Consider the following 21,353-nt stretch of genomic DNA (forward strand, 5'->3'; position numbering starts at 1 on the left):
CCCTTACAATTATACAGTGGAAGTGACAATTAGATTCAAGGGATTAGATCTGTTAGACAGACTGCCTTAAAAACTAGAGACAAAGTTTGTGACATTGTACAGGAGACAGGAATCAAGACCATCCCCAAGAAAAAGAAATGCAAAAAGGCAAAATGGTTTTCTGAGGAGGCCTTACAAATTGCTGTGAAAAGAAGAGAAGCAAAAAGCAAAGGAGAAAAGGAAAGATATACCCATTTGAATGTAGAGTTCCAAAGAATAACAAGGAGAGATAAGAAAGCCTTCCTCAGTGATCAACACAAAGAAACAGAAGAAAACAATAGAATGGGAAAGACTAGAGATCTCTTCAAGAAAATTAGAGATACCAAGGGAACATTTCATGCAAAGATGGGCTCAATAAAGGACAGAAATGGTATGGACCTAACAGAAGCAGAAGATATTAAGAAGATGTGGCAAGAATATACAGAAGAACTGTACAAAAAATATCTTCATGACTCAGATAATCACGATGATGTGGTCACTCACCCAGAGCCAGACATCCTGGAATGTGAAGTCAAGTGGGCCTTAGGAAGCATCACTGAGAACAAAGCTAGTGGAGGTGATGGAATTCCGATTGAGCTCGTCCAAATCCTAAAGGATAATGCTGTTAAAATGTTGCACTTAATAAGCCAGCAAATCTGGAAAACTCAGCGGTTGCCACACAACTGGAAAAGGTCAGTTTTCCTTTCAATCTCGAAGTAAAGAAATGCCAAAGAATGTTCAAACTACTCCAAAATTGCACTCATCTCACATGCTAGCAAAACAATGCTCATAATTCTCCAAGTCAGGCTTCAACAGTACTTGAACCATGACCTTCCAGGTGTTCAAACTGGATTTAGAAAAGGCAGAGGAATCAGTGATTAAATTGCCAACATCTGTTGTGTCATTGAAAAAGAGAGTTCCAGAAAAATCATCTATTTCTGCTTTATTGACTATGTCAAAGCCTTTGACTGTGTGGATCACAAACTGTAGAAAATTCTGAAAGAGATGGGAATACCAGACCACCTGACCTTCCTCCTGAGAAATCTATATGCAGGTCAAGAAGCAGCAGTAAGAACTGGACAGGAAACAACAGACTGGTTCCAAATTGGAAAAGGAGTAGGTCAAAGCTGTATATTGCCACCCTGCTTATTTAACTTATATGCAGAGTACATCATGGGAAATGCTGAACTGAATGAAGCACAAGCTGGAATCAAGATTGGAGGGAGAAAATATTAATAACCTCAGATACACAAAGCACACCACCTTTACAGCAGAAAGCGAAGGAAAACTAAAGAGCTTCTGGATGAAAGTGAAAGAGGAGAGTGAAAATGTTGACTTAAGGCTCAACATTCAGAAAACTAAGATCATGGCATCTGGTCCCATCACTTCATGGAAAATAGATGGGGAAACAATGAAAAGAGTGACATACCTCATTATTTTGTGCTCCAAAATCACTGCAGATGGTGAGTGTAGCCATGAAATTAAAAGACATTTGCTCCTTGGAAGAAAAGTTATGACCAACCTAGACAGCATATTAAAAAGCAGAGACATTACTTTGCTAACAAAGGTCCATTTAGTCAAAGGTATGGCTTTTCCAGCAGTCATGTATGGATGTGAGAGTTGGACTACAAAGAAAACTGAACATCAAAGAACTGAAGCTTTTGAATTGTGGTGTTGGAGAAAACTCTTGTGAGTCCTTTGGACTTCAAGGAGATCCAACCAGTCTAAAAGGAAAGGATATTAATATTAATTGGAATGACTGAATATTAATTGGAAGGACTAGTGTTGAAGCTGGAACTCCAATACTTAGGCCACCTGATGTGAAGAACTAACTCATTTGAAAAGACCCTGATGCGGGGAAAGACTGAAGGCAGACAGAGAAGGGGACGACAGAGGAGGAGATGGTTGGATGGCATCGTTGCCTCAATGGACACGGGTTTGTGTAAGCTCTGGGAGTTTGTGATGGACAGGGAAGCCTGGAGTGTTGCAGTTCATGGGGTCACAAAGAATCTGACATGACTGAGCAACTGAACTGAAGTGAACTTTCTCAGTTTGAATTATCTTCCAATATTGTATTGTTTGTTATTTCAATGTCATGAAATATATCCAAGAATTTAAGTAACTGAAGGTTTTTGGGCAGTGTCATTTCTTCTAGACATCTTCATCCTTTTGATCACAATTAATTCATTCAATTAGATAACTGCATGCAAAGTCTCCTAGCTGTATATCTGAAGTCTCTCTATTTCAGTAGCGTCAACAATAGTGTGGTTAGTGGTTTATTCTATAATTTCATTTATATAGATTTGAATTTCACTTGCAATGTTAGCATTTGGTCTCTTTGTTACAATTTCATTTTTGTTGGCTTACTCCCTCTTTTGAATTTTGTAAAGTGGCATGTCAGTTTGTAACTAGGAGACAAGTATACAGCATAACTGTCTGCACCATGTATGAATTGAGTAACAGGTGCACAATGCCTGATAAACAATAGCCTTTGAAAGAAGTCATATACTAAGTCTTTGAATACAATGCTTTAAAACACTTTTTGCATAGTGTTTGTGGAGAGAAGAGTTAGAAGAAAACTTTGTACCTTATGCAATTAGTTTCAATTAACGTGCTTTGATAACTAAAATTTGAACTGTCATATTAGAAGATAAGTTTTATTTAACTAAACCTTGGTAACTTAAATTTGTTCAAGTTTTGAACAAGAACTGCCTGTATGCATGTTAGGACTTACCTTAATTTGTTACTCAATTTCTTGTCATACCTGTTAACCCAGGCAGTGTTTCCATATGCTCATCTAAGTGCTCATAAAATATCCATAATTTAACTCTAGTATACCTGAATAATCATTATACCTATCCTTAAGAACTTCACAGTATCTAGAGAGATATAAATCATATAATTATTAAATAAGCATTTGATGACAATTGCTAAAAAAAATAAGATATTTACGTGCAGATAAGATGAAAACAATTGGCTAGGATATGGTCAACTCTTACACTCTTTTTTTTGTCTGCTGTTTTATAATAAGAACAATTGCTTATGAATAAATTCTAACGTTTGAAACCAATTGTAATTTATTTGTTTTTTTACCAATTCAGAATACATTTATTGGAACTTTGTAGAGGAAATAATTTCTTATTTGTATAGGGATCTAGAGAAGCTTTATTTAAGGCAGGCTTTGATGCCATCTCCCATGTATTGGCCAATTAGAATTGTCTCATTTTAATCCATATGCTTTTGAAGAGCTGCAGACAAATGTTCTCAACATCCTAGAGTCTTTTAAGTGCAAGCAAATCACTGGTAGGAAAACTAGATTTCTTCTTTAAGAAAATGTAATTGCATCTCCTATCATCTTTTAATTGGAAGGCAATTAGTAGTCACTCATCTAATTGTTGGTTCTTAGAAAGAATATTTTCTTATCTTCACCTTCTATTTCTGAAGTAAGTGTGCTTATCTAGGCAGAATTTTCTTTTCCTCTACACTTCTATGTTTTCCAACTTGGCCTGACTTTGTGTGTATTTTTCATACTGTCTGTAATAAAAATTTTATTTATTCTTTAGTATATTCTGTATGTGCATCTACTTCTGTCATGTGTTAAGGATTTTCCTAGCATGATAACCACAGAAATTAAGTAAAATGCTTTCATCTCCCAGAAGGACTGTATTTAATATCTCACATTTTATTTCAGATAGAATCTGAAGCATTTTAAAAGATGCTATTACTGAGTAAGAATAAATAATCAGCAATAGTTCCAGAGTGCTACTTAAAGTTGACTGTAGAAATACAAATGATAGTACCAAAAAATGTAAGATTTTATATACGTAGATTTCTGAGGATTTAATATACCATTCAATTGAAATTGTCCTAGTGGTTCACATTAAATTCCCAGTTGAGATTCTTTTATTTTCAGGGAAGAAAATGAAAACATAAGCTAATTAGCTGAAAAAATTACAATAGATACCTGTGGGAATAAAGATATGAATTTGAGCTAATGATTCTACTTATAGGGGATGCTAACTAGTCATTAAATTATATTTGGTATATATATTCTGTATATAAATGTGCTAATATTTACAAAGACTATATGTAAATTTTAATATAATGATAAATAAACAAAGACACTAATTTTAAGATTATACTCTTCTAGGAAAAATGTCCGTGTCAATAAAAATTTTAAATGTACATCTGCATTTCAAGAAGTGACAGGGACAGGTAACCTTCTGCCTAGTCATAAAAAGTGGGTTGATGCAAGTGAAGGTTCTATCAAAAGTGACAACTTTGCAGAGTTTGGAATGGGAAACAATCTCACAGAGACGGTGTAGAGTTCAGGCCATTGGATGAAGAGGGAAAGAAGCATTCCAGGCCACAAAAACACTGAACAGAGGCAAAAGGATACAAAACAGAACCATGTCTTGCTGCCCCATAACTAGTGGTCCTGATAGAGCACTGGATGTACGGTGAGCAGATGAGGCCACAGAGGCTGTCCGTGATAGTGGCTTTGTTTTGTGACTACCATGTCACAGAGTTTGGAATGGATCTTAGAGGTGAGATAATCCATGAAGGAGCACTGCAATGTATAGTGTAATTACATTTTAGACATTATTTACTTTAGCTCCTAACAAAGTTAGTGGAGGTGATCTAACAAAGCTAGTAGAGGTGATGGAATTCCAGTTGAGCTATGTCAAATCCTAAAAAAAATGATGCTGTGGAAGTGCTGCACTCAATATGCCAGAAAATTTGGAGAACTCAGCAGTGGCCACAGGACTGGAAAAGGTCAGTTTTCATTCCAATCCCCAAAAAAGGCAATGCCAAAGAATGCTCAAACCACCACACAATTGTACCTATCTCACATGCTAGCAAAGGAATGCTCAAAATTCTCCAAGCCAGGCTTCAACAGTACGTGAACCATGAACTTCTAGATGCTCAAGCTGGTTTTAAAAAAGGCAGATGAACCAGAGATCAACTGCCAGCATCTGTTGTATCATCAAAAAAGCAAGAGAATTCCAGAAAAGCATCTAATTCTGCTTTATTGACTGTGCCTTTGATGGTGTGGATCACAACAAACTGTGGAAAATTCTTAAAGCTGGGACAACCAGACAACCTGACCTACCTCTGAGAAATCTGTATGCATGTCAAGAAGCAACAGTTAGAACTAGACATGGAACAACAGACTTGATATACAGGAAAGCAATACATCAAGATTGTAAACTGTCACCCTGCTTATTCTACTTATATGCAGAGTACACCCTATGGCAGAAAGCAAAGAAGAACTAAAGAGCCTCTTGATGAAAGTGAAAGAGGAGAGTGAAAATGCTGGCTTAAAACTCAACATTCAGAAAACTAAGATCATGGCATCTGTTCCCTTCACTTCATGGAAAATAGATGGGGAAACAATGAAAAGAGTGACACACCTCATTATTTTGTGCTCCAAAATCACTGCAGATGGTGAGTGTAGCCATGAAATTAAAAGACATTTGCTCCTTGAAAGAAAAGTTATGACCAACCTAGACAGCATATTAAAAAACAGACATTACTTTGCTAACAGAGGTCCATTTAGTCAAAGGTATGGCTTTTCCAGCAGTCATGTATGGATGTGAGAGTTGGACTATAAAGAAAACTGAGCGCCAAAAAACTGATGCTTTTGAATGTGGTGTTGGAGAAGACTCTTGATAGTCTCTTGGACAGCAGGCAGATCCAACCAGTCCATACTAAAGGGGATCAGTCCTGAGTGTTCATTGGAAGAACAGATGCTGAAGCTGAAACTCCAATACTTTGGCCACATGATGGGAAGAGCTGACTCATTTGAAAAGACCCTGATACTGGGAAAGATTGAGGGCAGGAGGAGAAGGGGACAACAGAAGATGAGATGGTTGTATGGCATCACCGACTCAACGGACATGGGTTTGAGTAAACTCTGGGAGTCAGTGATGGATAGGGAGGACTGGCGTGCTGCCGTCCATGGGGTTGCAAAGAGTCGAACACGACTGAGTGACTGAACTGAACTGAACTGAACATTGTGTGGATAGATATGATATTTATATTAATTCTCTTAAGTATTTTGGCACTATCAAAACGTTGCAAACAACGATTTTGTATATGCAATTTTTTTACTTCTTTTTAAACTTATTTATTTTAATTGGAGACTAATTACTTTACAATATTGTGTTGGTTTTTGCCATACATTCACATGAATCAGCCATGGGTATACCTGTGTTCCTCATCCTGAAACCCCCACCCACCTACCTCCTCATCCCATCCCTTAGGGTCATCCCAATGCACCATCCTTGAGCACCCTGTCTCATGCATTAAACCTGGATTGGAGATCTATTTCACATATGATAATATACATGTTTCAATGCTATTCTCTCAAATCATCCCACCCTCGCCTTCTCTCACAGATCCCCAAATTCTGATCTTTACATCTGTGTCTATTTTTCTGTCTCACATATAGGGTCATCATTACCATCTCTCTAAATTCCATATATATGTGTTAATATACTGTTTTGGTGTTTTTCTTTCTGACTTACTTCACTCTGTATAATAGGCTCCAGTTTCATCCACCTTATTAGAACTGATTCAAATGCATTCTTTTTAATAGCTGAGTAATATTAAATTGTGTATATGTACCACAGCTTTCTTATCCATTGATCTCTTGGTGGACATCTAGGTTGCTTCCATGTCCTGCCTATTGAACACAGTGCTGTGATGATCATTAGGGTACACGTGTGTCTTTCAATTCTGGTTTCCTTGGTACATATTCCCAGCAGTGGGATTGCTGGGTCATATGGCAGCTCACTATGTGGATCACAATAAACTGTGGAAAATTCTGAAAGAGATGGGCATCGCAGACCACCTGACCTGCCTCTTAAGAAACATGTATACAGGTCAGGAAGCAACAGATAGAACTGGACATGGAACAACAGACTGGTTGCAAATAGGAAAAGGAGTAGGTCAAGGCTGTATGTTGTCACCCTTCTTATTTAACTTATATGCAGAGTACATCATGCAAAAAACTGGGCTGGAGGAAGCACAAGCTGGAATCAAGATTGTCGAGAGAAATATCAATAACCTCAGATATGCAGATGTCACCACCCTTATGGCAGAAAGTGAAGAGGAACTAAAAAGCCTCTTGATGAAAGTGAAGGAGGAGAGTGAAAAAGTTGGCTTAAAGCTCCAACATTCAGAAAATTAAGATCATGGAATCCAGTCCTATCACTTCATGGCAAATAGATGGGTAAACAGTGGAAACAGTGGCTGACTTTATTTTCTGGGCTCTAAAATCACTGGGGATGGTGATTGCAGCCATGAAACTAAAAGACGCTTGCTCCTTGAAAGGAAAGTTGTGACCAACCTAGACGGCATATTAAAAAGCAGACACATTACTTTACCACAAAGGTCCATCTAGTCAAGGCTATGGTTTTTCCAGTGGTCTTGTGTGGATGTGAGAGTTGGACTATAAAGAAAGCTGAGCACTGAAGAAGTGATGCTTTCCACTGTGGTGTTGGAGAAGACTCTTGAGAGTCCCTTGGACTGCAAGGAGATCCAACCAGTCCATCCTAAAGGAGATCAGTCCTGGGTGTTCATTGGAAGTACTGATGTTGAAGCTGAAACTCCAATACTTTGGCCACCTCATGCAAAGAGCTGACTCATTGGAAAAGATCCTGATGGTGGGAAAAATTGAGGGCAGGAGGAGAAGGGGCTGACAGAGGATGAGATAGTTGAACGGCATCACCTACACAAGGGACATGGGGTGGGTGGACCCCAGGAGTTGGTGATAGACAGGGAGGCCTGGGGTTCTGTGGTTCACGGAGTCACAAAGAGTTGGACACAACTGAGCGACTGAACTGAACTGATAGCAGTTCTATTTCCCGTTTTTGTTTTGTTTTGTTTTGTTTTTAAGAATCTCAGTTGTTCTACTTAGTAGCTGTACTAGTTTGCATTCCCACCGACAATGTAAATGGATTCCATTTTCTCTGCACCCTCTCTAGCATTTATTGTTTGTTGACTTTTTGATAGGAGTCATTCTGACTGTCGTGAGATGGTACCTCATTGTGGTTTTGATTTGCATTTCTCTGATAATGAGTGATGTTGAGCATCATCTCATATGTTTGTTATCCATCTGTATGTCTTCTTTGGTATATTAATCAGTCTTTTTTTTTTTCCCCGTGTACTGCCTATTCTCACTTCATTTATTGTTTGTTATTATTATCTTATGTATATTTTCATTATGTACATAGCAATCACAATACTTGTCCTCTCAGATAAATTATAATATTTGTCGATCTCTAATTTTAACTTCATTATTTGACTTTCAAAATTTATAAATGGTTTTAATTTTTGATGACTCTATCCTATTAATCTGTTACTTTATAGAAATTTCCATTGATACCAAATTTCATTTTTTAGAATTTTTCTTTTACTTTGTAGAATTTTTGTAATCAGTTTAATTTAGTAATTCACAACTGTGGATATTCTACAAACTTTCAATATTTCCCTTTGCTCCTAACTTACTACAAAGACCTCATATGAATCAATGCAAAGAGAACAAAAAAGGAAACTGTCATTGAAATAATTTTTGAAAGCCTGAAGTTAGCTAAAGTAGGACAACTGCCTTAACAGAGAAAAATTCAAAGAAATATTCTCGTGGATTCCCTGGTAAATCAGTGGTAAAGAATCCACCTGCCAGTGCAGGATATGGGTTAAATCCCTGATCCAGAAAGATCCCACATGCTGTAGAGGGCCATAACCATTAAACCTGTGCTCTAGAGCTTAGGAGTCGCCACTAATACTGAACTCATGTGCCCTAGATCGTATGTTCTGCAACAAGAGAAGCCACTGCAGTAGAAGGCTGTGCACATCAGCTAGAAAGTAGCCTTCATGCTGCAACTAGAGAAAAGCCAGGCAGCACCAAAGACCTCATACAGGCAGAAATTAATAAAAATATTTTAAAATAAATAAATAAACTCTTGGAGATGGAGGACTCCTAAAGACTTGAGGACAAGAAAGATTATGTACCACAGACTGGCTACACCAGTCAGTTCAGTTCAGTCACTCAGCTGTGTCCTACTCTTTGTGACCCCAAGGACTGCAGCACGCCAGGCCTCCCTGTCCATCACCAACTCCCAGAGTTTATTCAAACCCATGTCCACTGAGTCAGTGATGCCATCCAACTATCTCATCCCCTGTTGTCCTTTTTTCCTCCCACCTTCAATCTTTCCCAGCATCATGGTCTTTTCAAATAAGTCAGGTGGTCAAAGTATTGGAGTTTCAGCTTCAGCTGAATATTCAGGACTGATTTCCTTTAGGATTTCCTTGCAGTTCAAGGGACTCTCAAGAGTCTTTTGCAACACCACAGTTCAAAAGCATCAATGCTTCAGCACTCAGCTTTCTTTATAGTCCAACACTTACATCCATACATGATTGCTGGAACAACCATAAATTTGACGAGACCGACCTTTGTTGTCAAAGTAATGTCTCTGTTTTTTTAATATGCTGTCTAGGTTGGTCATAACTTTTCTTCAAAGGAGCAAGTGCCTTTTAATTTCATGGCTACAGTCACCATCTGTTGTATACAGTCAGCAAAAACAAGACTGGGAGCTAACTGTAGCTTGGATCATGAACTCCTTATTGCCAAATTCAGATGTGAACTGAAGAAAGTACAGAAAGCTACTAGACAATTCAGGTATGACCTAAATAAAATCCCTTACAATTATAAAGTGGGAGTGACAAATAGATTCAAGGGATTAGATCTGTTAGACAGACTGCCTTAAAAACTAGAGACAAAGGTTTGTGACATTATACAGAAGGAAGGGATCAAAACCATCCCCAAGAAAAAGAAATGCAAAAAAGGCAAAATGGTTTTCTGAGGAGGCCTTACAAATTGCTTTGAAAAGAAGAGCAGCAAAAGGCAAAAGAGAAAAGGAAAGATATACCCATTTGAATGCAGAGTTCCAAAGAATAACAAGAAAAGATAAGAAAGCCTTCCTCTGTTTCCTAGAATTTTGTTAAGGATTTTTGCATATATGTTCATCAGTGATATTGGCCTGTAGTTTTCTTTTTTTGTGGCATCTTTGTCTGGTTTTGGAATTAGGGTGATGGTGGCCTCATAGAATAAATTTGGAAGTTTACCTTCTTCTGCAATTTTCTGGAAGAGTTTGAGTAAGATAGTTGTTAGCTCTTCTATAAACAAAATTCTAGCAAACAGAATCCAAAAACATATTAAAAAAATCATACACCATAACCAAGTGGCCTTTATCCCAGGAAAGCAAGGATTCCTTGATATCCACAAATCAAACAATGTAATACACCACATTAACAAATTGAAAGATAAAAACCATATGATTATCTCAATAGATGCAGAAAAGGCCTTTGACAAAATTCAACACCCATTTATGATTAAAACTCTCCAGAAAGCAGGAATAGAAGGAATATACCTCAACATAATAAAAGCTATATATTACAAACCCACAACAAGCATCACCCTCAATGGTGAAAAATTGCAAGCATTTCCCTAAAATCAGGAACAAGACAAGGGTGCCCACTCTCACCACTACCATTCAACATAGTTTTGGAAGTTTTGGCCACAGCAATCAGAGCAGAAAAAGAAGTAAAATGAATCCAGATAGGAAAAGAAGAAGTGAAACTCTCGCTGTTTGCAGATGACATAATCCTCTACATAGAAAACCCTAAAGACTCTGCCAGAAAATTACTAAAGCTAATCAATGAATATAGTAAAGTTGCAGGATATAAAATTAACACGCAGAAAGCCCTTGCATTCCTATACACTAACAATGAGAAAACAGAAAGAGAAATTAAGGAAACAATACCATTCACCATTGCAACAAAAAGAATTAAATACTTAGGAGTATATCTACCTAAAGAAATGAAAAACCTATACATAGAAAACTATAAAACACTGATGAAAGAAATCAAAAAGGACACAAACAGATGGAGAAACATACTGTGATCATGGATTGGAAGAATCAATATTGTCAAAATGGCTACTCTACCCAAAGCAATCTATAGATTCAATGCAATCCCTATTAAGCTACCAATGGTATTTTTCACAGAACTAGAACAAATAATTTCAGAATTTGTATGGAAGTACAAAAAACCTCGAATAGCCAAGTAATCTTGAGAAAGAAGAATGGAACTGGAGGAATCAACCTGCCTGACTTCAGACTCTACTACAAAGCCACAGTCATCAAGACAGTATGGTACTGGCACAAACACAGAAATGTAGATCAATGGAACAGAATAGAAACCCCAGAGATAAATCCATGTACCTATGGACACCTTATCTTTGGCAAAGGAGGCAAGGATATACAATGGAAAAAAGACAACCTCTTTAACAAGTGGTGCTGGGAAAACTGGTCAACTGCTTGTAAAAGAATGAAACTAGGACACTTTTTAACACCATACACAAAAACAAACTCAAAATGGATTAAAGATCTAAATGTAAGACCAGAAACTATCAAACTCCTAGAGGAGAACATAGGCAAAACACTCTCCGACATAAATCACAGCAAGATCCTCTATGGCCCACCTCCCAGAATATTGGAAATAAAAGCAAAAATAAACAAATGGGACCTGATGAAACTTAAAAGCCTTTGCACAACAAAGGAAACTATAAGCAAGGTGAAAAGACAGCCCTCAGATTGGGAGAAAATAATAGCAAATGAAGCAACAGACAAAGGATTAATCTCAAAAATATACAAGCAACTCCTCCAGCTCAACTCCAGAAAAATAAATGACCCAATCAAAAAATGGGCCAAAGAACTCAACAGACATTTCTCCAAAGAAGACATACAGATAGCTAACAAACACATGAAAAATGCTCAACATCACTCATTATCAGAGAAATGCAAATCAAAACCACAATGAGGTACCATTACATGCCAGTCAGAATGGCTGCTATTCAAAAGTCTACAAGCAATAAATGTTGGAGAGGGTGTGGAGAAAAGGGAACCCTCTTACACTGTTGGTGGGAATGCAAACTAGTACAGCCGCCATGGAGAACAGTGTGGAGATTTCTTAAAAAATTGGAAATAGAACTGCCATATGACCGAGCAATCCCACTTCTGGGCATACACACCAAGGAAACCAGATCTGAAAGAGACACGTGCACCCCAATGTTCATCACAGCACTGTTTATAATAGCCAGGACATGGAAGCAACCTAGGTGCCCATCATCAGATGAATGGATAAGGAAGCTGTGGTACATATACACCATGGAATATTACTCAGCCATTAAAAAGAATTCATTTGAATCAGTTCTAATGAGATGTATGAAACTGGAGCCTGTTATACAAAGTGAAGTAAACCAGAAAGATAAAGACCATTACAGCATACTAACACATATACATGGAATTTAGAAAGATGGTAATGCTAACCCTATATGCAAAACAGAAAAAGAGATACAGATGTACAGAACAGTCTTTTGGACTCTGGGAGAAGGTGAGGGTGGGATGTTTCGAGAGAACAGCATTGAAACATGTATATTATCTAGGGTGAAACAGATCACCAGCCCAGGTTGGATGCATGAGACAAGTGCTCGTGCCTGGTGCACTGGGAAGACCCAGAGGGATTGGATAGAGAGGGAGGTGGGAGGGAGGAGGGGATGGGGAATACATGTAAATTCATGGCTGATTCATTTCAGTGTATGACAAGACCCACTGCGGTATTGTAGTGATTAGCCTCCAACTAATAAAAATAAATGAAAAAAAAAAAAAAAAAAGAAAGTAAAAAAGAAAGCCTTCCTCAGTGATCAACACAAGGAAATAGAAGAAAACAATAGAATAGGAAAGACTAGAGATCTCTTCAAGAAAATTAGAGATACCAAGGGAACATTTCATGCAAAGATGGGCACAGTAAAGGACAGAAATTGTATGGACCTAACAGAGGCAGATATTAAGAAGAGGTGGCAAGAATCCACAGAAAAACTATATGAAAAAAATTTTCACGACCGGCTACATGACCTCAAACAATAATATACTCATAGTCTTAACTCCCAAAAATAAGGCAGGAGGAAAAATAAGTTTATTTTCAAGGGAGTCTGAATTGGAAATGCTCTAAACTCACGTGTCTCCAGACCAGCAATGAACACAGTTGAGCCTGAAAGCTCGAAGTATGTGGTGGGTAAGGGAAAGTCTAAATGGTGATACCTGCCAGGCTTCCTGCCATCTGGGGACCACAAAAATCCCCAGATAGGAAATTAGGAGAGACGCCTGTGGAAAATTAGATTGCTCCTGAAAAAAACCTTGTAATACAAATATTTGGCATTTCTTTAGTGAAAAGCTAACTTAAATGTGGGTTTTCTACATGATACTCACAGTCAGAGGTCTGATTAAACATTTCGCTCTCCAAAAATTATTAAGACAAACATTATATGTAGAGAGAAAAAAAAAGAAAAAAGATGTGCAGATGGAAATGAAACTGTGGTTTATAGATGTAAACATAAGAGATAAGTCTCTTCTACTATTAGACAAAGCAAATTGTAAGTGTCTTTATTTGACAAACAGAAAATCACTACAAAAAGCAGCCCCGATGAATTGATGCTTTCGAATTGTGGTGCTGGATAAGACTGTTAAGGGTCCCTTGGACAGCAAGGATTCCAAACCAGTCAATCCTAAAGGGAATCAATTTTGAATACTCTTTGGAAGGACTAATTTTCATTCTGAAGCTCCAATAGTTTAGCCACCTGATGTGAAGAGCTGACTCATTGGAAAAGACCCTGACATTGGGAAACATTGAAGACAAAAGGAGAAGAGTGCATCAGGGGATGAGGTGGTTGAGTGGCATCACCAATTCAATGGACATGAGTTTGAGCATATTCCAGGCGATAGTGAGGTTTTGTTTTGTTTTGTTTTTAAACCATTATGTGGTTAAGGTTGGCACTGCCTCCCCTAATCTACTCAATGATGGGAAATGAATCGGCTTGTCAGGCATGCAGCAGTCCATGGAGTCCCAAAGAGTCAAACATGATTTAGAGACTGAACAACAGCAACAATAATATTCAATATTAATATTATAAACAAACAGGTGCAAACCAGAAGAAACAACTATGCATGGCAGTCTGCTAATTTTTATTTTAGATCATATTTTAAATATATTGATATCCATTTGATAAAATTGTTTAAAGATTTTTCCACACTGTTATATAAATAGGCTATTTTTTCAATTAATTAATCTCTTCTCTCTCTCTCTCTCTCTCTCTCTGTTGTTCATTTTTATATTCAATCAATCTGGATTTCACTTTAGGTTAAAAATAATAACTTAAGAATCTAGCTTTGTCCTTTTGGTTCTAAGGAGTACATTAGTCACATAAACTCCATTTTAAAAGCATCTCATTCTTTACTCAACAGTTTGAAGCCCTGCCTTCATCACATACTCATTTTTTTGCATGCACTTGATCTTATTTGTAATCTGTGGATTCTGTGCCATTTATCTTCTTGAATATTTCCACATTGAGTTCTCATTATTTGAACCACCGAGGGAATGTATTACTTTTTGGTATGCCCATTTATTTGTTTTACAGCTGTGGTTGTCAGAAAATCCACATGTAAAATAAAATGAATGTCACAGGCCCTTTCCCTGGTCTGGAGTCTGGGTGCTTCAAAAAGATGACTTGGTTACTACTTGAGCATATGATGCATCTGACAGTAGGAATCAGAAGATAAAAAAAAAGAAAAGAAAAGAAAATTAATAGATTGATCCTGTTTGAATTTCTATGGACAACAAGTGTCCTTTGGAAGGTTGCTACCTCCTTACCATGACCACATTTACTCACTCACTTCGTAACCTGTGTCTACATCTTCCCATCTTGAACTGTGGATACCCTCTTCATAAACCTTTCAAGGGGTAACCTTTCCATGGGTTCATGACACTCTCTGTCCACTCACCTAATGAGGTCATTGTTCCAACTTACCCCTTTTCTTTTCCACTGAATCACACCCATCATCATGCAAACTTTGTGTAATTTCACCATCCCAAATAAATATTTAATCCAAAGAATGAAATAATAAGAAAACAAGCAAAAGTTTGTTTAGCCCCACATCCCTTTCTATTTACTATCCCATCTCTCTTCATTATAGCAGAACAATTTGCCCCTAATTATCTGTCCATCCTCACTGACTCCATATGTTAGATTCTCTTTCAAACCTTTCCCAATAATACTGTTGCTTTAATCACTCTACTAAAATGTATTTTGACAAGATCACCACTGACAACTCTGCTTCCATGTCCACTAGTCAATTCTCAGTCTTATCAGCAGTGATCACTCTCACTTTCCCGAAATGTTGTTTTCAGATAGCTTCTTAAGGACACAGCACTCTCCTGATTTTCCTACTTCCTCATTTATTACTCATTTTGATTATCTTCCAAGCTCTATATTCTGACATGTCCAGAGCTCTGTCTTTAAATCTCTTCTCTATTTCTGCTCACTCCCATGTGATTTCATCTGTTAAATTGATTTAAAAGTAGTATACCCCCAATAGTTCTCAAATGGCATACCCTTCCTTCACAGACCTTTTTGAATTTATGAATCAAATTAATTGCCAACATTACCTATACTTGTAAGAAATCTCTCTAATTTAATCCTCGTTGTTAGTTCTTAACTTATGCATTGCTAGACTCTCTCAAGCCTATTTCCTGTGTAATTTTTTTTTTTAATCCCTCCTGGTTTTCCATTGCTTAAACCATTGTTTAAATCTTACAGTCATCTTTTACCCTTCTATTTACCTAATGGCCTTCATCCTTTTTTTTTTTTTTTTTTTTTAGTAAATCTTATTGGTTGTTTGTGAAATATTCACAGTGGAACCAATTATCATACAACCAAGGCTGTTTTCCTATTCCAAGTAATCACACTCTTTCACCCAGATAAACATGGTAGTCTTCTAAATGAACTTTTTGCTTTTAGTTTCTTTCCCTAGTACCTAAGATGGTGAAGAATGCGCCTTCAATGCAGGAGACCCCTGTTCAATTCCTAGGTCAGAAAGATCCACTGGAGAAGGGATAGGCTACCCACTCCTGTATTCTTGAGCTTCCCTGGTGTCTCAGTTGGTAAAGAGTCCACCCACAATGCTGGGCACCTGAGTTCGATTCCTGGGTTGGGAAGATCCCCTAGAGAAGGGAATGGCTATCCACTCCAGTATTCTGGCCTGGAGAATTCCATGGACTGTACAATCCATGGGGTCACAAAGAGTCAGGCACGACTGAGTGACTTTCACTTCACTTCACCTCATTCTAAATATAGCAACCTGAGTGAATTGATCATGCTGTTTCACGAAGTACATATATATGTATATAAAAATATCATGTTTTATAACTTAAACATACAATTTTAATTGATCAATTATACTTCAGGGAAGCTAGAGAAAATATCTCTTGGTTCAAGCCACTTCTCTTTCCAATTATATAAATGACTTCATATCTCAGTCAAAGTGAAAGCCAGTGCTTCCCATCATGGCTTAGCCGTCTATGACCTTCTCGTCCCATCGTTTCACCCTTTCCCTTAGTCAGTACATGTTGTCAGGCTACTCCTTAAACAGGTCAAATCCCTGTGAACATGAGGGCCTTTCCACACGCAATTTTTTTTCACCTAGAAATAGCGTTCTTCTGATTTTTCTAGTTCTCCCTTCCCTGGATGCTGCACAGCACCAAATGACTAATTAAATTCCTTTCATGGTTCTTTTTTTTTGTTTGTTTGTTTGTTTGTTTGTTTCCAAATAGCAATGGTCCTCAAATTTTGTTTATAGAGGAAAAAGAAACAGCTTGTAGGTATAGGAAAAAAAAAATTAGTAAGTCCACACCAAACATATAGTCTCATTTTATAAGAAATGACCATTTCAGTGTGTAAATGTTTCCAAGGGTTCTCATGAGTGAAGCCTTTGCAAGCTATACTTTCCTAAAAATTCTATCTCTTTCCTTTATTTTTCTCCTATCTGAGAAAATCATTAAATGCATTGTGTCTTCCATATAACTGTCCTTCAGGCATTTGTGAGGAATTATTTTTGTCCCCATTTTATCTTCTCTTCTCCAAAATAAATACCCTGCTTTGACTGTTTTCTGTTTCTATGAGCTTAGGAATAAAATATGTTGTCATATTTGACTGTTTCTCCCATCACTTCCAAACAGAAACAGTATTTTCAGCTTTCCATCTTCAAATTCACTTAGCAATCTTGTGAACTTTTATTTGAATTTGTGTACTAAAATCAAGTTGGAATTTTCTATAATATTCCAATTATCTTGAATTTATATGTACTATTTATCATATTTTTCTATCCTTTTGAGCTTTCAGTACATTTTTGCAAGGGAAGATTAAAGCAGATTTGAGTTCAATCATTCTACCTTTTAACTTTATTTATGCTGTATTGTTGAAATTTTTTTTTTCAAACAGACCTATCACTCTTAGTTTTTATTAATCAGAACAAAGCAAATAAAAACAACCAAATTAAACTTATATGAATTATGGTTTTAATATTTTATAAGCTTCAGTCATTCTGTCTTTGGTTTTAGTCCAGGCACTGGCATTCTTTATCTATACCTCATTCCATGAATAAAATTCATCTCATAATTTTCAGGGATACCTGTGCATTATGATGTGTGCTTTGGCCAGTTTTTCCTGGGATAATTTGCTACTATATGGCTCAGATTTCTTTCTTCAGTGCCTTTACTATCTTTAGCTGATCTTCCACATGAGAATCTTATTTACTGTTACAGTACAGATATCACAGCCTTTGATATGGATCTGGGTTCAGTTCCCTGCTCTGATGTATCTGAACTTGGACAATCTCCATGATCTTTGTAAATTTTATATTCCTAACCTGCAAATGATTACGCAGATTTTTGGTGGTGGTGGTGGTTTAGTCACTACATCATGTCCAACTCTCATGACCCATGACCTCATGAACTGTAGCCCAACAGGCTCCCCTGTCTATGGGATTTCCCAGGCAGGAATACTGGACTGGGTTGCCATTTCCTTCTCCAGGGGATCTTCCCAACCTAGAAGTTGAATTCACATCTCCTGCATTGCAGACAGATTCTTTACCACTGAGTCACCAGATTTTTAGTATTTTGCTTATGCAAATATTTAAAAAATATTTTGTGCAAACTAGATGTTCAATAAACAGATAGTGAGCATGATGACAGTCATGAGATTATCTATTTATGTATGGTTTTAAATCTTTATAATAAAGCACATGTGAATTATATCTCAATTACCTCTGCTTATTTTTATTGTGATGTTTTTCTGTATTTTGCTACTGAGAACTTCAAAGTGGCTGTCTTATTCCATTCAGGTTGCCATAACAAACTTCCCTAGGCTGGGAACTTCAAGAGCCTGGAAAGTCCAAGATCAAGTCCAGCCAATCCAGTGTCTGTTAAGAGCCTGTTTCTTGGTTTGCAGATGTCTTTCTTCTCTAGTGTCCTCATGTGGTCAAGGGCGGAAACTCCTGTTTCTTCTCATAAGGGCACCAAGTCCATTTGTGAGGGAGCCACCTTCATAACTTAATTACCTCCAAAAGGCCCCACCTCCAGTACCACGACATTGGGGATGGAGATTTGGGTTTAAACATACGAACTTGGGAGGGGGCATGAATATTCAGTCCATAATACTGTTATAATAATCTTTTGTCATTCCTGGTATTTATTCTCATCAACATAAATCAGATCCAAATTAACAATTTCCCTATTCCCTTATTCTGATAGGTGAATTTGCCAACAGTGTTAGTTGGATGCTCTGAAAAACAGGATTTCCAATAAATTTCCAACATTTTTGAATTCTTTAACTACCACAGGTCTAGCCTCTATGTGGACATTGCATTCTATTTTAGAGAAGTATTCCTTGGTTAAAACTGTCTTTTAAATTTCTTCCACATAAATACTGCCTTTGTTTGATTATGTCATCAAAACATAAGCAAAACAAGTTCTACCTTTTGGAAAAATGAACCATTGGCACTTCTCATGAGTGCCTCACCTGTGTAATAGGAAAAAAAAAAATCTGGCATCATATTTGGAGATGCAAGTGGAAAACTTTAAAACTTGAAACAAAAGGAAGGAAAAATACCACCTGTGCCCCAGTATTTTGCAATTCTTCAACTAGAATTTCAGATTTGATTAGGAATTTCTAGTTCTTTAGCGCTATAGTTTGCCTAGTACAGTGTCAGCAGAAGCAGTTTTTATTCTTGTCAAAGGTGTTATCTTAAACATGGCACATAAGGCTAGTGAAACAAGGGTGAGGTAAGAAGTAGGCTGTGTGTGACCTATTAGATGTGGTTCCAGGATCCTCTTTCTCACACACTAGACCCCACTGACTTCTGCTTGAAATTTTATTGGATTTTTATACCATGTGCATTAGCTACTCGCTAATACATATTCTTCCAGAAATGTTTGTACTTGAATGTTGCCTGTCATAATAAGTCACTTGGGTAGAAAACATCAGGAAAGTATTAAGGTAACCTATTTTTGCATTTTTTCTCCATGTACTTTCTGTAGAAGGTGAGCAAACTTGCTTTCTCAATTAACCTTACATTTGTTATTTGTAAAGTGACATAGTTGGACAATGTATCACTTAGATTTCCTGTATGAATCAACTAAGTCAATTTTATAAAAAAATATTTTACCAATTATAGGTTGAATTACACATGATTTTTGAAGGAAACAGAAAACCTACCATGCCATTTTGAAAAGGTTTTGGTCATTGCATTTAAATATACTTGCCTTAAATGATGGGTTCTGCTACATACTGGCTCTCTAATCTTGAACAGCCAATTCTCTCTCTCCAAACCTCAGTTTCCTCACCTGAGAAGGGTCATCAAAATGTAAGGGAATATTATAATAATTACTTTTGAAAAATATATATTATTGACCTAATATAAGGATCTGTCCCTTATGGTGATGAAAAGTTCTAATTATTTACTTGGTTTTCTTCCTTTCCTGTGCAGAAGGTCATTAGAGAAAGTTTTCACGAGGAAAAGGAGCAAGAGCTGAATCTGAATATCTGAGAACAAAAATTGTCAGGATAGACTGAGTCTACAGTGAATAATAATAAGTAACACATAAGGGTTTACTATATGCCTGGTGATTTTTTGAGCCCTTTACATATATTAACTCATTTGATCCTTGCAACAATCCTAGGAGGTAGATGCCATTATCAACTCCAGTTTATCCATGAGGAAGATGAGGTACAGATACTTTAAGTATGTTCCTAATTTTACACAACTGGGAAGTGATGGAGCTAAAATCTGAACCTTTCTGAATACAGAATGGTTCCTATATTGCACTCTGGGTTATTACACAAAGATAGATCACTGCCAAAAGGACCCAGACCTCTGTTTCACTCTTCTTAATTGAAAATCTTCTCTGAAACTAGTACATCAATGGAAAGATAGACAAAATTGGGATAGTGGCCATTCCACACCCCTAAAATTGTCATGCATTGATCTTTCCATGCCAGAGAGAAATCACTGTGCCTGAAATTTGTTTCTCTGTTTCCAGCTCAGCAGTTTTACTTTGAATCCTCTCTATTTTGGCAGGTAGACAAGGTCACAAAATGCACAATTGCCTGAAGTTTTTTAAGCTAGCCTCCTGACCATGGAGTCAGTGACATTTGCAGCTTTTTAATTATACACGTATGCCCCTTTCATCTTACATAATGCTAAGCAATAAATCCAAATGCACATTCTTTCCTCTGGGAGGCTATTTGGAACGCAAAGCATTTGTATTATGTGTTAATCAGCACATCTATATTTTGGTGGGGTATATATGGACATGAGATACAGGAGTTCACTTACTCCATTATAGTGAATATATAGTCCTGAGGAACTCACAGAAAGGTTAGAAAATGTTAGCTATTGTGCTCTTTTAGGAAAATATATTTCCTGAGGATTTAGAAGTGCTGACTATTGGGGAACCACAGTGGATTTAAAGGAAGCACATAGCATGACATAGAGTTATATTAAAATAAGTTTTAAGAATATGATCAGGAGATACAGAAGCCAAGAAACAAGGAAGACGAGGGGGACGTTACTTGCAAATGATTGCTTCTTGGCAGGATTTAGATTTAGGCTCTAGGAGAGAAACAGATTAAACAGAAATACAGTTTTCACTTGATGTTTAGACCACAACCAACAAATGGAATTTAAGGAGCAGGTTTGTATGCCTGACATCATAATCTTAGAAGCCTAATTGTTGTGCACTTGGGTATCTATCTTTCCTTGTGGTTCCCTTTTTTTGGTACAATCTCTGACATCTCCTCAAAGATGCTCTTGTTTAAGAAATTATCTTCAGATAAATAAACAAGGTAAAGCAGCTGAGAATTTGGAGTTCATTTCATA

Source organism: Odocoileus virginianus, chromosome 2 (genome assembly GCF_023699985.2).
Source record: "Odocoileus virginianus isolate 20LAN1187 ecotype Illinois chromosome 2, Ovbor_1.2, whole genome shotgun sequence".
Lineage (NCBI taxonomy): Eukaryota > Metazoa > Chordata > Mammalia > Artiodactyla > Cervidae > Odocoileus > Odocoileus virginianus.